This window comes from Delphinus delphis, chromosome 3 (genome assembly GCF_949987515.2).
Source record: "Delphinus delphis chromosome 3, mDelDel1.2, whole genome shotgun sequence".
NCBI lineage: Eukaryota > Metazoa > Chordata > Mammalia > Artiodactyla > Delphinidae > Delphinus > Delphinus delphis.
Window position 1 is genome coordinate 48,048,699 of NC_082685.1, and position 14,670 is coordinate 48,063,368.

A 14,670-nucleotide genomic window follows, 5' to 3' on the forward strand; every position below is an offset into this window, starting at 1 on the left:
CACCTTTCTTTGTTGTTGTTTTTCCTGGTCCTTGGTGGGATTCCTGACATGGGCCCTTGACTTCTAAGTGTTTTTCATTTAACCGAGTTGTGATCACAAAAGTCCACACAGAGCAAAGGAGGGAGCTGAGTAATCTGGGAGAAGCACATGGGGACTCAGGAGCTGCCTGGTCCTAGTGGCACTGGTTTCTGCAGCCTGGGAATTGGCAGGCAGCAGGTGGCGGCAGGAGAGTTACATAGCGATTCTAAAGTACAGTTGGCAGAGGGAGTGTGAGCCCTGGGAGAAAGCTCAGCTTGTAGCATTAATGGGCAAGAATCCTTCCTTGAGCTGAGCAGTTACCATTGTGCTGGGCAGTTAATGCACATTATCTCATTTAATCCTCACAAACCACACAAGTCTCTCTATGTTCTAAGCGGGAGGAAACGGAGGCTTAGAGAAGTGAGGTCACCCAGCCAGTAAGCTGTAAGGCCAGGCTCTCTGACTTCAAAGCTTGCACCCCTGTGCCTGAATCCTCCAGCAGAGGACTTGGGCTCAGAGAAGGGGAGGCCAGGTGGAACAGGGAGGAGGCGGGTGGTCCCTCAAAGCCTGCCTGCTGAGCTGGGTCATGACTTCACTGGGGCTCCTGACCTGGAGGTCCTCTCACTGGATAGATTAGAGACCCTTATTGTGGGGCTGAAATCCTGCTCAGTGGGCCTTTCTCCACTGGGCCCATTGAATTTTAGAGCCCTAAGTGTGTAGATCTCAGAGAAGAAAAACAATTGACTCAAAGCTTATACCCGACTTACCAGCGGAATGTCATCCCAGGGAGAAACTTATACATCATGGTTAAAAGAAAGCTTCCAGCCAGCGCTCCACTCTTTAAAGACAATACAGAACTCTCCAGCTAGCTTTCAGGTGTGGTGAATACAGATGTGCCTTTGATGGCTTCTTCATCTTTAACACCAGAGAATTCAAACCACAGGGATTTAAACTACCAAAGAATTTAATTTGGAGAGAAATCATATGCATATAATGATGTAATGCTTATGACAAATGGTCATACCCTCTCCCAGGGGGTTTGCTGGAAGTGCAGATTCCTGGACCTCCTATCTGAGAGTCTGATTCAGTAGGCCCTGTACTGGGACCCAGGAATCTGCATTTTAATGAGTCCTCCAGGTGATTCCAAGGTTCAACCTGTGAAAAATACTCCACCAGAAAACATACTAGAGGGCATGTCTGTGAACATAAAGAATGTGGGAAGACCTCCCTCATTCCTTAAAAAATTATCATTAGCTATCCCCTTCTGAAATAACTGAGAGTCAAGGTGGGAATAAGAGCCCCTACAGAAGATTGCAACTAGCTGGAACGTGGAGTCTTGCTTAGAAGAGCACAGTGATTAGGGCTTTGGGGTGAGACCTCTGTGAATTGGAACTCTTGTGCTGCCATTTCCGAGCTAAACAAAGATGGGCACATTAGAGAAGTCTGAGCCATGGTTTTCTCATCTGTAAAGTGAGAATAGGATCCCAATCTCCTAGGCTGGGAGAACTAGGTAAGGTCATGCTTGTAAAGTACTCTGTTTGGTGCTGTGGCTGGAGCAAGCACTCATCAACGAGGCCGTATTATTCTTGTTGCTGCTTCCTAATATTCCCCAGAACTATGCAAACTCCGGAGTATTGACCAGATAGTACTTAGCGACAGATTTGCTATAGTTGTTGTAACAGACTTTACGAGGGCACGTCTTAATCTGTGTTTCAATCATAGTAGATGCCCAACAAGCATCTATTCGTTGAACACAGTATTTTGATGACCTATTCCAATCCTCTAATTTTAAAGATGTGGAAAGTGAGGGTTCAAGAGGTTATTTGACTTAGCGACGGTCACGCAACTAATTGAAAATGAGTATCTAGTGTTAAATTTACCCTAGGCTTGATGCTTAGATAAGTCACAGAAGAGTGGCTGAGAGCACAGGCTGTGCACAATCCGGGTCCCCCTCCCAGCTCTGCCATTTTCCGCTGTGGGGAAATATCTTAACTTTCCTTAGCGTCCAGTTCTTCATCTGTAAACAGTGGGGGTAAAACAGTAGCTGCTGCACATGGTCACTGGAGAGATGAAATAAAAAGATACACATGGTGCTCAGCGCACTCAACCGTGTTCCCTTCATTTGTATGTAATCCCCCAGCAGATTCAGGTGTGGTGCTAGGCACAAGGGAGGGGGGTTCCTGGGGCAAGAGGACACTGTGGGACTCTATAAGCCCCACCACGTGGACTGTTCTCAGCCCTGGGCCTGACACTGAGCACAGGTGGTTATGGTGGTTGGAGGTGGTAGGGCCCTCTTCCTCAGAGTGCTCCCATCCCAGGGGCCCCCTCCATGCCACGTGGAGGGACAGCATCTTTCAGTTGGAGGGGCAATAATGCAACCCAGAATCCTGTCCCTGCCGTCCCCAGTCAGGAAAAATCTCCTTCACCAATTCCTACCCCACCTCCCTCCCACCTTTGCTCCTGGTCCAGGTCATCTCTGCTCTCTGCGGGCAGATAAGGGCATCAGGACAGAGCTGCCTGTTATGACTAGATTTTATTTAGAACCATGAATACATTTCACGGATCTTGTTTAGTTTAGTTGAGCCTTAGGGAGGTACGGTGAATTCCAGTGAGGAAAAACCAGGAAGAAATGGTCTAATCACTGTTTATAAGTCTTCACTCTTTTACCAACTGGGATAGACAGAAACCCAAGCGGGGTGATAGTTGTTCTCTGGGATGCAAAAAAGTTTGCCAAATAAAATTAGAAACCTACTTAAAAATATATCTAAGATTAGACCACTCTGTGCGTATTGTTCCTGGTGAATACCCAGCTTAAGACTAAGATCAGTTTTCTCTCTGCTCCCCCACCCTCCCCACCTAAGTGAAATCAACATGAGGTGGTAGAGAGCAGAAATTTAAGCCATAGACAAAAAGCACTGCCACTTGTTCTCAGGATCGCATCCCTGGTGCCGCCTAAGTGAAACCTTTAAGCAAAAGGCCTTCATCACAGCCAGTATGGGTTCTAGTGCAGGGAAGGTCAGATTTATTGCGAGATCTCAAAGGTAATAAGTCTAATTTCCATGACAAAAGTCAAGTGAATAATTCATCTTCAGCAAACCACAAAAATAATAAACCCTGTTTGGGCTCCTACCAAGCTAGCCTGTGGGCACTTTGACTTGTGATCTCATTCCTGGGCACCTTTTAGTCTCTGGAATTCACAAAAATTCTTGGAAACAGCTTGCAAGTTACAATTTTTTTTTTTTTTTTTTTTTTTTTTTTTTTTTTTTTGCGGTACATGGGCCTCTCACTGTTGTGGCCTCTCCCATTGCGGAGCACAGGCTCATCGGCCATGGCTCACGGGCCCAGCCGCTCCGTGGCATGTGGGATCTTCCCGGACCAGAGCACGAACCCGTGTCCCCTGCATCGGCAGGTGGACTCTCAACCACTGCGCCACCAGGGAAGCCCGCAAGTTACAATTTCATTAAATGCAAAGCAGTAGGAGGAAACCAATTTCTCTTTTCCCCATTTCACTACTTGACAAGCCTCTTTAGGACAAAGATAACTCATCCTTCTTTGTTATCAAAGTCAGAGAAAATGCAACCAGCATGATTTAAAAATGGAAATAGGAAGAGTTGTCAGAATATGGTTTTATGAAGGATATGCAATTTTCCTTTTGGTTCACTCAAATTTCCTTTCTCATTTCCCAACCGCAAAATAACCCAGTTTCCATCTCATAAGGGCTCCTTACCTGGAGAAAGAACCAGTGCATTACTTAAAAAATTTTTGATAATGATTTTAGAGATGACTTTTAGTATACTATTTAAACAAGCTAGCACATTAATGAGGTATGACCTATTATAGCACTGGGGCGGTAACTCACCTTGGAAAGGAAAGCAGTGTGTGGTCTCAATAGTTGGGTAGGAGGAAGGAAGGAAAGAGGAGCCTTTTCTGTGGCTTCCAACCCTGCAGGCCCTTCCAGACAGACCTCCCTCCAGGCTGCTTTATGCTATGTTCCTCAGCCTCTTAACCCCAGGTCTTTGCATATGCTGTTCCCTCTTCCTGTCAGAATTCCCTTCTGCTAACCAGTAATGGCCCCCTTCAGTCCTCTACTCACTCATGACTTCCTCATGGAAACCTTCCCTGTCCTCTTGACCACATACATTCCCTCTATTTTATGTTGACATAGCATCACTCTCCCTGTGGTACTTATCATGGTGAAATGTTATACTTTTCACTGGTCTTCCGGATCCCTGGATGCAAAACCCATGGATGCAGGACCCATGGGACTGACTGTGAGGGACTTGAGCATCCCAGGATTTTGGTAGCTGTGAGAGTCCTGGAACCAGTTCCCTGCAGATACCAAAGGATGGCTGTATTTAAGTATGTATTTCTCTGATTAACGTCAGTTTCTGTCACTTGAGCCTTAACTCCTTGAGGGTAGGAATAGTGCCAGCGTTTTCTGGTGGCTGACACAGAATAAGTGCTTAAGTATTTGTGGAATGAGTGAATTCTTGAAGCAAAGTTTTCCGAAGACTTGATAAAGTCTAACAGCTAGTTAATGTGATTTTAAAACCATGTCTGTCCTCATAGTGACTCAGGATAGTAAGAAGATGCTCGAAAAAAACCAAAAAAACCCACAGGTAACAAAAAGCCCCAGGGCACAAAAGGGAGCAGAAGCCCAATTTCTCACGTGGCTAAGCTCCTCAAACCCTATTTGGTTGAACTTGTATCCCTTGTGTGAATATGGCTGCCAGTTGGTTTACTGATGGGTATTTTGTAATTGGTGGATTTTAACCCTAACAAATAAATGATAATAATTAACATTAATATATGAACTACTTGAGTTCAAGTCTTGTTCCCCATTTTCTAGGTGTGCACCTTTGGGACACGTATATAACCACCCGATGCACATCGTTGGTGACCTACGGGCATATCTACCTCAGCAGTGGGAATGGGCCCTAGTACGTGAGAATGTGCCTTAAACAGTGTCTGGCACATAGTAAGTACTGAATAAATATTAGGTATTTGCATTACTCTTCCTTTACTATTATATGTCATACCTTGCTTTAAGAGATTTACATGTGTTATTTACATAATTTAATTATTAATGAAATCCATAATTCTTACAGGTGTGGGAACTGAGGAGTGCAGAATGGGAAGACTACTGAGGCTACTTAGAGATGCCTCTCCCAGTGCTCCTTCAGGATGCTGCTTCCATCTATGTTAAGCCCTGAGTTAACTCTGCAGAGAGGCCCCCAGTCACACAGGTGAGGCTGGTGGAATTGCCCCTTCACTTCGTGGGTACAGAAATCTCTCCTTCCCCTGCCCACAGTCTCTTCCAAGTTACTGCAGATCTACCCATCTGGGGCCATGGAGATATTTCACTTCCTTCCTCTGAATTTACAAGCACTTCTCTGAGTCCAAATGAAGGCCAAACAGTGGGCAGGACGTTGGAGGGGACCTCACTGGTTGGACTAGCATTGTTGATCACTAAAACAAACACTTCCTGTTGTCCCGAGCATACAGGGAAGACCATGGTTCATGTGGGCTGGAAAAGAATGAAAAAGGAGCAGCAAAGAAACCCAGCTGCAAAGCCACTGCCTTGTGCTGACTGCTTTCCAGGAGTTAAATATAGCTCCTGTGTGAGGGAGGCAGAGGGGGTGGCGAGGTCACCTTGAAAGGCTTTTGTGTGTGTTAATTACAGCTTATGCAGGAAACTGAATATCGTTCATGCTGAAGAAAATAGTACAGTTTGACTCCCTGGGAGAGAAACCCAAATCCTGAGGGAAGTGGTAAAGAAGAGTGGAAGATTTGGGATTTGGTAGGAGAGTATCTGGTTTGGGTTCTGACTCCTCCTACTTGCTAGTGTGGAATCTGGGGTAAGTGAGCCCCTCTGAGCATCATTTTCCTCTTCTGTTAAGAAGGGATTTAGAATCCCCACGTGCAGGTTTGTGGGAGGGGAAACGGGGAATGGTGGGGTAAGAGTTTGTAAACCGTAGGGATTTTTACTGGGGATGGACACGTTCCTCTGTAGCACAATTCTCTGATTTACTCGTTTCAGGAAGACAAGGAGGCAAGAGGTCAGGGAGGTTGCAGGTCAGTGGGGAAGCAGATTGTGGGGATGTTTTGGGGTGACTCACTTCCTGGGAGTCAGGCCAGGGTGACAGGCTCAGGGAAACACCCAGCATCTTAATGGCCTTTTGAGCAGCAGCTCTGCCCAGGTCTTGTCATCCACCAGGACACCTCTCGTTCTGGACACCTTGTTTCTCAGCCCTGGGCGGCCAGGGAAGCGGTAGCTCCCTCTCATCAAGACATTTCCAGACAGGAGGGGGTGGGGCAAGCCACCGACTTCCGAGGAAATAACTTTTGGCTGTGGGACTGGGCTCTCCCAGAATTGTTCCTTTGTGTGCAGATTCCTCCCTGTTTAGCTCACAAAGGAAATGGTTCCAGGAGGAAGTGGAAAACTGTGACACACATGCTCAGGCCTCACACACAAGATGGCAGCTGTTTCCATTTGCGGCAGTCCCTATCATCTCCTTTACTAAAAGGAGTGGCCTGGGATACCCAACGATAAAGGCAGGTCGTGTTTTTGAGCTCTTAAGTGATGTTCCAGATGTTATGCTAAGCATTTTGCATGGACTGCTTCATTTAATTCTCATAATGGCCCTGTGAGGTAGTTGCTGTTCTTCACCCTCTGTTTTACACATGAACCAAATGAGGCTCAGAGAGGCACAGTTGTTTGTCTAAAGGCACATGGCAAGCAGAACCAAGATTCAAACCTAGACCTAAGTCTAAGGCCTAAACGTCCAGTTGCTGCATCATAATTCCTTCTTGCCGCCTTCTTCTAACAGAGGTTCCCTACCTCCAAAGCTTGATGGAACCAGCAGTGAGTCCCTCACAACCATTCCCCACTGGTGCCCATTCCTAGGATGGGTGCCTGGTCTGAAGCCTAGATGGGGCTGGGCTTTCTGCTTCTGAGAAGTTTGAGTTTGAGGACCCATCTCACCAATAGCCTGGGACAGACATTGAAGGTGTCTGGCGAGGGGTTTGCGAATAATGCACATAATAATAAAGATATCCAAGGATGGCAGTGAACATTTATTGAACACTTCTTACAATCTGGGCTCTGGGCCTACCACTTTTATTTCTTTTTATAAATTAGGACTTCATGTGGACAAAACTTGGGTTAATCCTAATCCTTGCTTCATGAGACACTCATCATTGGTCCATGCATGCTCCACTTTTATTTAGTTATTTATTTATGTAATCAGTTATTTTTGCTAATGTAGTAAGTACCCACAAATCTACCATGCAAAGCAAAAGCCTGAATCCAGATGATATCATACATCTAACTATGATCCCATGCTTCTGCTTCCCCCTCCAACCTAACTGCCATCCTGAATGCTGTATTCAACACATCCTTGCTTTCCCTTGTAGATTGCAACTAGATATACCCATACAAAATTTTAGTTGCTTTAAACTTTATTAAAAGGGCATAATGCTGTAGGTAATCTTTTGTGACTTTTTTCTTTACCATGATACTGCTAAGGTTTATCCATAGCATTGCCTGTCACTGTGTTCATTCATTGTGCTATATGATATTCCACTGCGGGAAGATTCTCCATGACTAACACTCTGTGCCTATTACGTCATTTAATCTTTGCAACAACCCCACGTGGTAGGAGCTCTTCTTATCACAGTTTTACTGACAAGAAACTCTGAGCCCTAGAGAGTCTAAAGAACTTGCTGGAGGTCATAGGTGCCAGGTTTGCATCTTTCTGGCCCCCACTGTATGCTGTGTTTTGGTGTAGAGGAGAAAGCACAGGAACTAGAGCCAAAAGCCCTGGGCTCAAGGTCCAGCTCCACACTTACTGGCTGTGTGGCCTTGGGCAAGTTGCCTCATGCCTCTGAGCCTCAATTTCCTCAACATTGAAGTGGGGTGATGGTAACTGCCCTATCTACCTCTCAGGCCTGTTGTGAGACTCAAATCTTACAATGTCTGTGAAAAGTGACAGCACTCTGTAAACTGAAGTTTTGTAAATCAGTACATTGTGATTAATGATCTATGTGCCATCTGCTCCCCTCCCCACCAGTCAAACAAAAATAACCTGTGTAGGATTCAAGAGATGAGACTGAACAGCATCCCTATTCAGAAAGGCAAGGATTAGGTTGACAATCAGCCCACAGAAGTCTTAGTGTGATTCAAGAATCAGAAAATCGTCAGTAGAGGCCTCAGGCTGCACTAATGGGAACGGAGTATGTATTTATCTTTGTTCTGTTCAATGGAGTTTAAAAAAATATTACTTTTTTTTTTTTTTTTTTTTTTTTTTTACTATTTCTTACCTGTTTTCAATATCTGAGGCCCTACCCCATTACTCTTTGCTTGTGGTGTTTCCTCTTCATGGCTTGTTCTCCAACCACTATCCCCTATTAGCTGTGTGTCCCTGGGCAAATTACTTCACTTCTCTGTGTCACCTCATCTGCATAATGGGGATAATAACAATACCTACACCTTACAGGGCTGCCATGAAGATCCAGTGAGGTGTTATATGGACTGTTTAGAACAGTTCCTGACACATACAGAATTGACTATTGTTATTATTTAAAATCTCCCCTACTCCCCCAAGAGTGCCCACTTATGTTTTGACAATTGGTTTAGAGGCCACTTCCTCCAGGAGGCCCGTCCTGCCTTCCTGCACAGGTAAGGTCACCCTGTTATAGCCTCCAGAGCAGACAATTTGTTCATCTTCCTCCATTAAAGTGTGAACAGTGAGAGTAGAGATGATGCCTGATTTAATATCTGCCACCGCTGCCCAGTGCCCAGTACCGTAATGGGCACACAGCAGGTGCACTGCAGAGGGATTAACTAACAGCCTGAATTCAGAGGAACAACCACAGATGAAGGAGGGGGCTATTAATCCTGCCTATGACAACCATCTCCAAGAGCAGAAGGGCTCATGGGGATGGGGGAAGAGGGAAGGTGGGGCAGACTTGTTCTCTGGGGCTCTGGAGGGCGGTCCTGGAACAGTGGTGGCCGCTTAAGACCATATTATTAGGTTCACTGTATATAGGAACTCTCCAGAATTCTGAACTAAGAAGAGAGCCAGGTGGGCTGAGCCCAGGTGGACGGTGCCTTGGCAGGAATGTGGGGGTGTGTTAGTCAGTGGGTAACTGTGACACTGGGTGACTGGGGTGAGAAACATGCAGAATCACACCTGGGATTTGTCCTCCCTAGCCCAGCGACCCGAGGCAGGTGACGTCAGTTTTCTCATCTGTGAAGCAGAGGTAAGGAGAGCAGTCATGTCAGAAGGTTGTGGTGAGCAGAAAGGGAGATAATGTATGAAAAGTGTTAAGCTCTGTGCCAAGCACATATGAAACCTTTTGCAAAGGTTGGTTATTACTATTAATGTTGTTGCTGTTGCTAGTAATCACAGGGGATTCAGGCATTACCCAGAGGTTAGTCTAGACATTCTAGATGGGAGGCTAAATGTTAGGCTCAGAATGGCCACCCTGACTGCTGCCCAGGTGGAAGGTCCACCCTCTTCCCTCTCTTCCTTCCTTCGCCTTGCCTGCAGAAGCCTTCCAGTGGTAACCTTGGATTATGTTCTGGGCCAGGTCCCTGTGAATGCAGCCCACAGAGAGCCCAGCCACCCCGGGCAGGCTTTGGGAGATGCCTAGGGTGATTCCTGCCTCTAGGGCTGGGGGTGGGATCAAGAAAATGATGGTTGAAGGTCCTGGGAAAGAATGTCTTGAGTCTTAAAGAACCCCAGACAGATGTCTCCTTTGCTCTCCCATTAGATCAACAATTCTATACACTTAACTCTATTTGAAAATGGACAGAGTGTGAAGTTTTATGTTTCCCTGTTCTTAACTTAAACTTGAAGGTGAGTTAATCTTACACAATTTGCTGCTCACCTGCAGTATTTGCTGTAGTTCCTAACTGGTCTCTTCTCTTCAATCTCTCCCTTTCTACTCTGATGTGAGCTTTCATTGCCCCCAAATGGCAACACAGCATAACCCCCTCCTGCTTGTACCTTGTCAATAGCTCCCCAGGGCCCAGACACCAGTTTCCTTTGTGACTCAGATGATGAAAGATCTTCACATGCTCCCTGTACTCGCTGTGGTTTATCATCATTCCCTCTGTAATTCCATCCCTTCCCAGGATGGGCAGGCAAGAAGTGAAAGGGAAAGCATCAGAGAGAGAACTTGGAATCCATTCTGATTTTTTAAGAAAGGCGATCATTTGTAGACCTGTAGTTTAAGCATTAACTTTTTTTTTTAATTGTATGCTTCCTGCATGCTGAGTGCTTTTCTTGCACAGATCCAATTATTCCCCATAGTAGACAGGAGATTGTTATCTCCATTTTTAGTTGAAGAAACTGAGACTTGGGATTAAGTGGAAGAAGTAGAGCTGGGATTCAAACCCTGGCAACCTGACACTGCAGCCAGTGCACTCAGCTCCCACATCATGCTGCCTCTATTATTAGTTACCAATCACACTCTCAGTTATGGACCTGGATGATAAGGCCCTACTTGAGGCTCCATTTTACCTCTACCTGCTTCTCTGGGCTGTAAGCATGCTGACCATTTTGTGCCCTGAGCATGGCTTCTGTGCCTCTCTTCTTTCTACTCTGCCATTTTCTCCACCTGGAATGCTGTTCCCCCAGTGTTTCTGAGGTTCCTGGCTAGAAAGTGTCCCTTGAGTCTTCTGGGCCTTTATTTATTCTGTTTGATGGACACTGGCCAGATATGACCTCATGTCACAGGAATTGGTGACAGTCTTAGTTTCTCTGCCTCACTAGGAGATTTGGAGGTGCAGGGACCCTACGCTTCCCCTCTGTTACTCCTTAGAGCTACAGCTGATTGCTGGCTGGAGGTGAGGAAATGCGATTGGTCCCTCCAGCTTCCCAGCACACTCCTAGATCATTTTTCTTCTTGGTTCAAGTAAAGCTAAAATAAAATCCCCCTTGGTTTCATATCAGCTGGATCTGCTCTTTGCAAACCCTTCAACAAGAATGGGCAGGAAGAATAAATATTTATTCTACAAATGAATAAATCTGATTCCATCTTCAAAAGAAAGCCTAGTATAAATTATCATAATTTCTCCGTTCTAAGATTTCACTGATTTAAAGATATTTTATCTGCTAAATAATAGCTTTTTGAAAAAAAAATCAGAAAAATGAACAAATTAATATATCAAATTTAAGATACGTTCTGATTTAAAAAATATGTCTTGGTATCAATGAAATATTTTTTAAAATATGATCCAATTCAATTTTGATTTTTTTCTTTTGATTCTGGTGGTCTCAAAAAGAAGGCTCCAAGCCTTGACTAAATCACTGTGAAGCATGGGCAGGTGTCAGCCATGTCCCAGCCCTGAACCCCTGGGGGTTGCTGGGTCAACAAGGGCATGGCAGACCAATCATACACCAATGGCAGCCCTGAGGCCCCCAAGGCCAGTAGACAGGTTTTCTCCCCAGCAGATCTATGTCCATGCTCTGCTGACACCTCATGACCATGTTAGTGGTTCTGGGGAAAGCTGACTAGGAGTCCATCATGTGATCTTAGGCAAAACACCGCCGCTTGAGCCTCAGTTTTCCCAGTTGTAAAGTGAGAGGCATAAGGTTAGATAGGTGGTTTTCAAATGTTCTTCAGATGGAGCTTTGGGATCTGGGAGGCTTCTTTAGGGGCTGCCTTGGGAGTAGGAAGATGGAATGGACTGTACTCAGTATTTTCATTCCCACTTCCCCCAGAGCAAGTCTTTGCTTAAGATTTTGTTTGCAAAAAGTAGTTTGAAAAACACTGGTAAATGGCATTCTGGGGTCTTTCCAACATTAGTCTTGAATATATACTCTTGTATGATCTAAGGGCAGTGCTTCATTTCTCAGCCTGGACACACCCTCAGAATCCTTCTCACCACAGACACTCCCAGACTCACTGCAGTTTAATCAAGGGGTTGGCAAGCTTTTTGTGTAAAGGACCAGATAGTAGCTACTTTAGGCTTTTCAGGCCACATGTGGGCGGGGCCTCTGTTGCACTCAATAGCAAGAAAGCAGCCATAGACAATACATAATGAATGCCCATGGCTGTGTGCCAATAAAACTTTATTTAAAAAAGACGTGGTGGACTGGATTTGGTCTACCAGCTGAGGTGTGCTGATACCTGGGCTATAATAAATACTTCAGCCTGACAGGTGAAGAAATTGAAGCCCAAGGAGGGGATTCAAGGAACTGGATTTGGTTGGAACCCCCGTCCCCCGGACAGCAAGCATGCTTCCACCACTCCACACTGCTCACTTAGCCATGACCCTTACCCTGATTTGGATTGTGGGCATCTGAGATTACATGGTTGAGGGAATGGTGCCTGGAAAAGACATGTGCCCCACTTCTCCCTCTCAGGATATCAGTTTTCTCCTAGGTTCTTAGAGGGCTATAAAAAGCCTCTGAGCTTGCCTCCTGTGGGACGTGCTGTCGGTAAATTCCCCAGAGCTGGAATGACTGCAATGTGGTGCCACATTCTGCCCCCTCTGCAGCCTGACAGCTGTGCAGGGAGAAGAATCAGGCCTGGCAGGCTCTGCCTCTCCACTCCCACTTGGGGTGTGGCTGGGATTCCCCAAGTGGAATTTTAGATGGAGGACAAACCCTGCCTGGGCCCTCCTGGGGCAGGCTCTTTGCCAGTTCCAGGAGGATGAGTGTTTCTTGAATTCTAAACACCAAAACTCCAAGGGCCACAGTGGGAAGAGTGTAAAGGGTAAGAAACAAAAATCTCACACCAGCTGCCTGGCCATACCATTCATTGATGGAGGGTGTCTATCCTGGAATTGTTTAGATCCCCTTTCCCTCCCATGCTTCCCACCTTGAAATCTTTACCTAGTAAGTCCTTGTGGCTTATCTGGCAAGTCCTTCACATAATTGACCTGGGAATGCCCCTCTCCACTGGAGAAGCAATGGTAAAGAATTTACGTTTGGAGGTGGGCAGGGCTGAGTGAATAAATCGACCTAAGCCTCAGTTTCTTCATCTGTAAAATGGCGATATTTTAAAAAATACATATACAACACATTTTAAAGTAGGTGCTGAAAATAAATTACAGTAAATAAACTTAAAATGCATCAGATGTCAAAGTCATGATGAATATTCCCATCGAATTCTGTTGGGAGGTGGTGGTGGTGAGACTGCAGGGCTCAGGGAAGATAAATATCACAAATGTATCCAAAACTTCAAATTACCTATGCATTCACACACTGACATGGGCCACAAACATGCCTTCACAAGAACTGTACTTATTAGTCTATCACAGAACCAGATTTTGCCATAAACTACAAAATTTTTAATACCAAGTTGTATTTATATCTTTATAATTGATATACATGTCCTAGCCGTGATTTTAGAAAATAAAAGCTGTACTCTGTACAGACACTGTCCACTCACAACTGCTAGCAACATTTTTGGATGGCATTTCTCCCCCAGTAAAATTAATGGCATATTTTATGTACATGAAAGTCAAACTGCACCAACTTCATGATTGTTGAGAGAATTAAATGGCTCAATGTCCATATGTAAACTGCCTGACTCATGGTGAGCGCTCAGTTGGCTATTATTAAACATCTTCTATGTGCTAGACACTGGAACTGAGATGTAGAGACAGTCTCAGAGCACAGGTTCATATACACACAGAGGAGGCATTTAAGCTAGTACAATACAGTCTTCTAAAAGCTGAGACTGAGGAGCGTGGTGCTAACCCAAAGTCAGTGGGAAGGTCGAGGGAGGATGTGGCAGGTAGTTTTCATGGAGATGATGCTGAGTGGTCTCTTTCAGGGAGAGGGAATAGCAGAGTCATCTTTTTGAACCTCAGTTTTTACATCTGTCCAATGGGGAGAATGTCTCAGCTGACCCCTTCACAAGGCTTTTGCCAGAGTTAAGAAAAGAAGAGAAACTCAAGGCTGAAAGGGTTCCAGAGAAAGGATTTTAGTGGTCAATTCTCTGTTTGAATATCCCTGCTATTACACAGGTTCCTTCTGGCCCAGAGTGACCCCCCTGTGGACGACTGCCGAGTGAGAGCATGCATGATTACCAGAGGTTGCCCAAGCTCCAAAGGAAGAACTCCGTGATCAACACCCTTGACACTACGTGGAAATGGACACGACTGATGAATGTGAAAAGGTTTCTAGAACTTAAAAGCTTTATAAAAATGTATGTACTGATATTGCAGAAGTGAGTGGCTGAGCCAGCGCTAGGATGTGGGATTTCTGCTTCTGTGTCCAGATCCATTCCCCAGCTGGCCCTGTGTGCTGGCACATTTATTGGAGGTTTGTCTTCTCAGGCTAGAGTTCACAGACCCTGGGAGTCCATGGCAGAGGGCAGGGTGGGGTTAGGGAAGAAACCCCGAGAAAAATACAGTGTGTCTCTGGAAGTCCACTGCACAAAGATTTTTTGGGGGTGTTTGTTCAGTTATGTTATGGACGATAATAGAAATTTGTTTGACTTTAGATCAAATGAGACATTTCAAGCTTTTGGAAGACACTTTGGGTAACAGACCCAAACCCTAGAGTTTCACTTGGTTGAAAAGTGTGAAAGGCAGTGCTAGAGCAAGTAATGGAATCAAGCAAGGTGTTTGAGCAAGGACAAGGGTTATGATAAACCAGTGCACTAGAACAGTGAGCATATCAGACTCAC

General features: G+C 45.3%; 1 protein-coding gene and 1 long non-coding RNA gene across 7 annotated transcripts in view; one reads left to right on the forward strand and one right to left on the reverse strand.

Annotated features, from left to right (window-relative positions):
• The window catches only part of LOC132423168 (uncharacterized), a 122,950-nt gene that overhangs the window by 52,589 nt on the left and 55,691 nt on the right, over positions 1 to 14,670 (forward strand). For all 3 annotated transcript variants that reach the window (XR_009518944.1, XR_009518946.1, XR_009518945.1), the window contains exons 3-5: positions 4,868 to 4,996; positions 5,127 to 5,264; positions 14,006 to 14,157. This is a non-coding gene — a long non-coding RNA (uncharacterized lncRNA). The remainder of the gene's footprint in view (positions 1 to 4,867; positions 4,997 to 5,126; positions 5,265 to 14,005; positions 14,158 to 14,670) is intronic.
• The window catches only part of AFAP1L1 (actin filament associated protein 1 like 1), a 73,380-nt gene that overhangs the window by 50,834 nt on the left and 7,876 nt on the right, over positions 1 to 14,670 (reverse strand). The window lies entirely within an intron of this gene.